At 34.0% G+C, this 8994-nt stretch overlaps 1 pseudogene; it reads left to right on the top strand.

The window, feature by feature from the left end:
- Nucleotides 1–7009: 7009 nt before the first annotated feature.
- On the top strand, nucleotides 7010–7110 carry LOC113926129 (annotated as a pseudogene).
- The last annotated feature ends 1884 nt before the right edge of the window (nucleotides 7111–8994 follow it).

The raw sequence follows: 8994 nt of genomic DNA on the forward strand, positions 1-8994 counted from the left end.
AAACAAAATCAATAAATATATTAAAAAATAATACATGATTGTCAGTCCATTCAGGCAGCTGTAACAAAATGCAACAGACTTATAAACAACAAAAATTTATTGCTTACAGTTCTGGAGGCTGGAAGTAAGAGATCAGGTGCCAGCATGGTCAGGGAGGGCCCTCTTCCAGGTTGCAGACTCTCATTATACGCTCATATGGTGGAGTGGGCTAGGCAGCTCTGTGGGATTTCTTTTATAGAAACACTAACCTCATTCATGAGGGTTCCACCCTCATGACCTAATCACCTTCCAAAGGTCCCACTGCCAAATACCATCACCTTTGGGTGTTATGATCTCAATATACAAATTCTGGTGGACACAAACATGCAGACCATAGCAATGATCAAGTTGATTTTGTCCCGGTAAAGCAAATTTCATTTACCATTGCATAAATGTGTCAATGCAATTCAACACTAAGCAAATAAAGGAAAAGTGTCATTTGATAATCTCAATAGTTGTAGTAAAGTGTTTGGGAAAATTCAGCATTTATTCATGAATAACTAACAAAAACTAGATATATGTGGCCCCTTAACTTAATAAAAACCTGTCTATAATGTATCCATAAGAAATACCTACTGAACAATGAACTTTTGCAAGCATGTGTTTAAAACTAGTACTTGATTTGGATGCTCGTTGTAATAATTTGTTTCAAACATTTTTCCTTATGTCCCAACCAGTGTAGGAAGGGAAGAAAAATAATAAAAGTTGTAAATATTGAAAAGGATGAAATAAAGTTATTATTATTTATAAATGATGTAACTCATAGAGATCAGAACTATTTATAAATAAATTATTAAAATCAATGAAAGTTTAGCATTTGACTAATGATAAAATCATTATACAAAATCAATTCCATGACCCCAGCAATATAACGTTAGAGATTTTATTTTTTTAACATCAGAAATTTTAAATTGATATTTATCACTAATAATAGAATAAATATATAAATTATTTGAAAATAAATCAAATAAAATATGAACCATATAATAGAAAATAAAACATTTAATTTCAAGGAAAATGTGAATATTTGTTGTTACCATGAAATCATCTTTAAATTATCATAAAATCTTCATATACATGGACAAACCTTGATGAAGCTTCCTAGGTTGTTTGCTATTTTAAGAAACAAACTCAGTAAAATTATGTAACAGTATTTAGTGTTTATCTTATGCTTTAAAAGGTTCAATAAGACAAGACTCTGAGTTTTCTTCTCAATATGTTTAACGTGAAATTATTTATCAACAACACATGTTAGAGGAAGGAATTATGTCCCAGCCTTGGCTCTGTTTGACTTTATCACCATGGGGAACAAGAGGAAATCCCTTTCCTTCTCAGAGCTTGGGATCCCCCTCTTACTTGATTGGGTAGATGATTATATCATAATTAAATTTCACTTATATAATTCTATCATTTCTTAACCCAGGTTTTACCTATGGTCTCTAGACTTTCAAAGACAATGTTAGGCTTGGCTGTGGATGTTCAAATCATTTTTTAAGATATCTATAAATCTTAAGGCAAGAGAAGCTTTGGTGAGATTATATTTTCATATTGCTGCTTGCTAGGATTTTCTGTATTCAGTGGCTGTTCTTTTATCTGGGTCATGCAACATACAAAGAGGAGATATACTTCTTAACAATTCCAAAAAGGGGAAAAAAAAGAAGAAGAAGATGAGAGGGAAGAAAGGAGAGAGGGAGAGAAACCATACAACAAATAATCTAATGATGAGTATCTGCATAATAGAGTACATTTACTATTTGGAGACCATAGGGAGTCATAACACTGATCCTGGCATGGTAGACAATTAAATAACATATATTCCTGTTCCAAAATACTTTCATTTATTTGCCACCAAGGGTTTCCAACCTACTCTGTCACACATATGCAGCCACCATTGATTCTGTAACTCTTGCTCACTCCGGATCATTCCCCTCCTTTTATCTTTGTTTTTCTTTTTCTTGGTTTGCTCTGAATTCCAAATGTTTTTACCATCTATAATGTTCAACATTTTAATTATTTTCAGCTCATCACAAATTTGTCTGGCAAACACATTAATGCACACAGAAGGACATTTCAATTAAGAAGATCAGTCCTCCTTACAAAATATTGGTCATTAATGACACAGCATTTTTCATTATAATTTTCAATAAGAATAATTCATTGTGGAACATGGGAACTTGGAGCACAGCAGTAGCAGCAGCTAGACAAATCCTAGAAGAGCTAATTATAAGAAACAAAAGTAAGAAGAAGAAATTTTTATCTTTGCAAGAAGACAATATATATTTTTAGGATCCTCAAAAAAAAAGAGGATAAATTAATATTTTTTCACTGTAACTTTAAACAAATTAAATTTTTAAAATTAATACCAAAAAAGTCATAATTTTTAAAAATGTTAAATTCTTTTGAAATAGTGGCAGAATTGGTGTCAGTGTGGGAGGGCAACTTTGAATGGATGCATTTCTGAGGATCCCTGGGAATCTATGCAAATTATTGGTTAATATCTTAACAAATTTAGCTACCTATAAAACAAAGAAACTACTGTGGTAAATATTTAAAATAACTAAAGGAATACTGCTTTTAATAAATATAACTAGAGAAATTCAGGATATGTCATCTGTTGATCCCATTTCAAGAAATCACTTAGCATTATGTAGCCAGTTATTACCTAGCATTTTAAAAATTCCCTTAGTCACAGCTTTAGTGAGCAATAGCTCTAGTTCTGCTGATATATACCAGAAAATATCAAAATCAGATTTGTCAATTTAGTATGTTTAGATTTTATTATTAAAAAAATAGAAATCCCATAGAAATCTTGGGGTCTGAATCTTTTGAGTACTATCTTAAACATTCTTTGATTTATTAAAATTAAACTACTTTGGCCATGTAGTGGCTCTTTTTTCTGAACAGTATTAGTTTTCTTTTTCTTTTAAAGATTTTTATTTATTTATTTGAGAGAGTGAGAATGAGAGAGAGAGAGAGAGCGCATAAGGGGGGGAGGGTAGGAGGGAGAAGCAGACTCCCTGCTGAGCAGGGAGCCCGATGCGGGACTCAATCCCGGGACTCCAGGATCATGACCTGAGCCGAAGGCAGTTGCTTAACAAACTGAGCCACCCAGGTGCCCCAAACAGTATTAATTTTCTATTGATTGACTGATTTCTGTACCCTTGTACCACCCTCTTTCTATTCCCCCACCACACATACATCAGCCCCTAGCAACCACTTTTCTACTCTTTGTTTCTATGAGTTCAATTTGTTTAAATTCTGCATACAAGTGATACCTCACAGAATTTGTTTTCTCTGTCTGATTTGTTTTACTGAGCACAGTGCCCTCCAGACTCATCCATATTGTTGCAGAAGACGGAATTTCCATCTTTTTAAAGGCTGAGTAATTTTCCATTGGCTTTATATGATATTTTGCTTATCCATTCATTTGTGGATGGACACAAGTTGTTTCCATATCTTGGCTGTTGTGAATAATGTTGCAGTGAACACTGGACTGCAGGCATCTCTTTGAGATCATGGTTTTAACCCCCTTGGATATATACCCAGAAGTGGGATTGCTGGATCATATGGTAGTTTTCTTTTTAACTTTTTAGGGAAACTCCATACTCTTTCCCATAGAGGCTGTACCAGTTCACAGTCCCACCAGCCATGTACAAGGGATCTCTTTTTCCATGTATTCACCAGAATTTGTTATCCCTTATCTTTTTGGTAATAGACATCCTAACAAGTACAAGGTGATATCTCATTATAGTTTTGACTTGCATTTCCCTGATGATTACTGATGTTGATTTTTCCATATACTTGTTGGCTATTTGTATGTTTTTGGAAAATGTTGAGGTCCTTTGCCCATTTTTTAATTGGGTTATTTATTTTTTTTGTATAGTTGCATGAGTTCCTGTACATTTTGTATATTAACCTATTATGTGATATATGCTTTCCAAATATTTTCTCCCATTCCATACATTGTTTTTTCACTTTGCTCATTTTTGTTTTGCTTTGTTTTGTTTTTGGTTTGTTTTTGTTTTGCTGTACAGAGAGGCTTTTTAAATATTGCCTTTGAGAGTGCCTGGGTGGCTCAGTCAGTTAAGCGTATGTCTTCGGCTCAGGTCATGATCCCAGAGTTCTGGGATCGAGTCCCACAATGGGCTCCCCGCTCAGCGGGGAGTCTGCTCTCCCTCTGCCCCCTCCCTCCACTCGTGTGCGCCCTCTCTCTCTCTCATTCTCTCACTCTCCCAAATAAATAAATAAAATATTTTTTAAATAAATAAATAAATAAATAAATAAATGTTGCCTTTGATTGGGAGTAGAGTTTCATATTCATGATGATATTTCAGAATAATGATACATTTAAAAGTTTACACCTGGGGGCGACTGGGTGGCTCAGATGGTTAAGCGTCTGCCTTTGGCTCAGGTCATGGTCCCAGGGTCCTGAGATCGAGTCCTGCATCGGGCTCCCTGCTGTTTGGGAGCCTGCTTCTCCCTCTGCCTCTCTCTCTCTCTCTCTCTGTCTCTCATGAATGGATGAATAAAATCTTTAAAAAAATTTTTTTAAAAAATAAAAAATAAATAAATAAAAGTTTACACCTGAGTGGTTATTATCATAAATATCTCACAAGTATATGTAATGCCTAATATTATGTACAATGCTTAATACTAAGATGATATTATCAGAGGAATTAAACAAATGTGTTAAAAGATTTTAAAATTATTATAAACAAACTTGGAATAGAAGAAGACTAAACATAATACAAATGGAATATGAAGGCAACTAATAACTGAGTAAATAAATATTTATTTCTTATGCATGTTAGTGGACAGGTCAAGTACCAAGTGATTTATGCAAAAACTCCTACTTCAATAAAATGTGTTAACTAGTGGTGTATGTGTGTGCCAGGGTCCAAGACAGAGTAGGAGGCAACCTGTGCCAGCTTCTTAGCAGCATTTACAGAAAATGCATACAGCTGGCTACTGTGAGATTCCTTTGGTTTCTGTTGTTGGGTTGGGTCAGGCAGCCTGGTTTTGGTCATATAATAAGAGAAATTTAAAAGACCTCTTATTCGCATAATTGTGTGGTTTCACTGAGACCAGGGTGTCTCACAGATTTCTTGGTCATCAAAATCTGAATCCAGTAAGTCCTGCATGACAGAAAGGACCCTGTGGGGTGCCTGCACTTTGTCTTTTATGATTGTGTATGCTTTACTCTCACTAAGCTTTACATGAGCATACCTTGTGGGATTTCAGAAGTCCTTCAATTTACCTGGCACTGCGTAACTGCAAGTAGTAATACCATTGTGCACATTTTACAAATCTAAAATATAGATAATTCTCCACTTTATGGTCAGGTATAACAAGAGTGTCCATTATCACCCTTGCAATTGAATATTGTTCTGATATTTACGGTCAGTGTAATAAAAATTAATAGAAATGCAAGATGCAAATATATACAATATATACATGATTGTACATACCAAGGAAATTTAACAGAAACAACTAAGGAAACTCAAATTTGAGAGAGCTTAATAGTCAACTGTGTTTGGGGTCTCTACGACCATGCTCATGCCCTCACTTGAAGGACTCACGGGACTCAGGAAAGCAGTTAGACTCATGTTGCAGTTTATTACAAGGAAAGAGATTAAAATCAGAAAGGGAAAAAGGTGCATGGGTCAAAGTCCAGGGGAAACCAGGCACAAGTTTCCAAGCATGGTTTCTCAGGGGAGTCATATAGACATGCTTAATTCTCTCAGCAAGAATGTATGACAGCCTGCACAAAGTGCTGCCAATCAGACTCACCCAAGCTTTCATGTCCAGGATTTTAATTGGGAGGTCAGACACATTGGCAAGCAGCAACTATGTGGTTTCATTAGCATTGCTTTTGAATTAACTAATTTCTCTTAGAAAACCATCAGATTTCTTTCTCTTTTTTTTAAGATTTTTTTTATTTATTTGACAGAGAGAGACACAGCAAGAGAGGGAACACAAGCAGGGGGAGTGGGAGAGGAAGAAGCAGGCTCCCCACTTAGCAGGGAACCTGACGCGGGGCTCGATCCCAGAACCCTGGGATCATGACCTAAGCCGAAGGCAGACACAACGACTGAGACACCCAGGCGCCCCGAAAACCATCAGAATTCTATAGTAGGTTTGGAATTGTAGAAAACTAGCATAATTGCGTAACAAGTTCTTCAAATATAGGAAGGAATTATTTTTGGTTCATATAATAAGTACTTTTTCAAAACATACTAACAATGCCATCCATCATTCTAGGCTGAGACTATTGTGTAAACAACGCAGACAAGTCCACCATTTTCTGGGAATGTATATTATGCTTCTCCATTCGTGAATAAAGGATCAACGTTAATGTGAATTGAATATATTTATGGTCTTTATATACCACTATGTTAATTTTTCTGCCTGAAAACCTGCAATTCTACATCAATCTTAACAAATCAAATAGGTAATTACTGAGCATCTAGGTACATACAAAGCAGTCTCCCAGGTGCTGTGAATATATGTGCAGTTTATAACTGAGTTAGATAAAAAAATTAATACATAAAAAATAAAATACATTATTTCACTTATCACAAGATAATATATGAATATAAATACATTATTTATTAAAATCCATTTTTTATTCTGTACTTGGGACCCAATTACCAATATTGCTGATACTTTAAACAATGTTTTATGTTAGGTTTGATGATCTTTGTTTTATATATATGGAACCTAAGACTAGGAGAACTGAAGTATTCTGAGAGACATAAAAATAATACATATCAGAACTTGGAATAAATATCTACAAAACTCAGATCCTTTATATCAGTGCTTGTCAAAAGATTGCAATGAAGGAACACAGATCCACTGAGGGCCAATACTTTTGTGAACTACAACAAAACTAAACTACTAGAAATATAAAAATTTCTAAATTATGTAAAAATACAAGCCAAATTTATTAGATTCTACTTAAAACACGTAAGTGTTGTATGAAAGGAGAGAAGGTTAATACTCCCCTCGGGCCTGACAACACCTATATAATGAAGGTATTGCCATCTATTTCGTGGCATCTAACCATTATTTGGGGAGCCCTGGCTGTCTCAGTTGGTGGAGCATGCGACTCTTGATCTTGGGGTTGTGGGTTCATGTCCCACATTGGGTGCAGATATTACTTTTAAAAATTAAATTTAAAAAATTTCTGTCACATTATTAAACAAATTCGGAAATTTATCTCAATTGTTGTAATTTTCTCATCAAAAAATGGTAACAAATTGTTTGTAGTGCTACCCTGGTCTTCAAGTTATACTTAGAAGGACTGGTCTCCACTCTGCCACATTCTGGACACATCCAGAGTGCTCTGGTGGAAATTCTGATAGATATTTTGTATACAGGAAAAACTCATGTATTATGAAATAAGATTTGAAGGCACAAATGTTCATGGTTGGGTAACAGTGGTAAATAAACATGTCCAATTAAAATAAAAGCTGCCTTTGTTTTTTTTGAGACATCTATGGGAGATAGTTTGAACAGATTGATTGTGAACATACTTCTGTTTAGGAATCTGAGTTTGATCTTATAGTAAATGAGGAAAATTATATGCATTTATCTTTGAAGAGATTCGCTTTCAGGGTGAATACATGATGCCATAGTGCTTTCCATTTGGTACATATATATGTCAAAGTGAAGAACATTGCATAGACCTATAAGAATTTACTTATATGTATTTTATTTATTGGTATTTCATAGGCCTATAAGAATTTACTTATATGTATTGTATTTGTTGGTACCTATCTAGAAAAAAAAATGTAGAACATTATTTTAGAAAGCAAACATGTTAGTGGTGTACTTAGAACTCAGCTAATCATGTTAATTGGTTTATTTATAACCGGTTCCAAAGATAGCATATTATTTAAAGAGAAAAATGATCATTGAGATAATTAAGCATGAAATTTGGAAATATGGTGATTTAATCATTGATGATTTCATTATTGGTATTTCAGTATATGTTCATGTTATGTTGATAAATAAACTAGTTCCATGATTCACAATCTAAAGTTGATCAACCACTGTCCAGCTAAAGAAATAACTGTATATATTACCATTTTCTTGCATTTCTTAAAATATTAGAGATGAGAATGTATGTTGTTCATCTCTAGTCTTTACTACAATTTTTTAACCATATTGTTTTTATAGAACCTATGTAAAAATTTTGGTGAAATTAACTCTCTATCCAGGGAAAAATACGCAGTATTGATCCATGCAAGATTTTGTACAGATCACAAAAGGTATGGAGACCCTCGAAGCTCAATCTTTGACTCTACAGAGATCCAAAGTTTAAAAATTTTGATAGAAGACTGGTCCGTCTGAATACATCCTCCCCCTTAGAATGTCTGTTCTTTACCAAAAGCCTTTAGTTAATATTACTCCCCAAATTCTCCAATGCTTCCTTCCATTTAAGCTAAGTATATATGTGGGATTTTTTTTTCTTTTTCTGTACTCCCATTGACAGGAGTCAGTAAAAAAGACATCTCTATTTAATTTCTTTATCATCACTCTTTATAGTAAATGAAACTAAATGAAGAGTTAGTGTTAGGATAAGACCACAAAAGGAATAGTAGCTCAAAACTCATATTTTCACTAGTGAAATCTCATTGCATTTATTAATTCATCAAATAAAATCCTCTTTCCTTTTTGTTAATCATCTAATAAGATTGAATGAAAAATATAACAGTTTATTCACTTATTTAAAATATATTTACTGAGTGCCTTCTATCTACCAGAGACTAACCTGGCCATAAAATAGACAAAATATCATGTTCTCATGGTACCTTATGAAACAATGGGCATAATGAATAAGTATTTTTATGTAGGGTATTAAAGGGTGATAAATTATTTATGAAAAGTTGGACCAGGGATGTGAGCTAAGACTTCCCAGGATATGGGAGTAGTTCTAATTTCAAGAAGGAT

Source organism: Zalophus californianus, chromosome 2 (genome assembly GCF_009762305.2).
Source record: "Zalophus californianus isolate mZalCal1 chromosome 2, mZalCal1.pri.v2, whole genome shotgun sequence".
In the NCBI taxonomy this organism is placed as follows: domain Eukaryota; kingdom Metazoa; phylum Chordata; class Mammalia; order Carnivora; family Otariidae; genus Zalophus; species Zalophus californianus.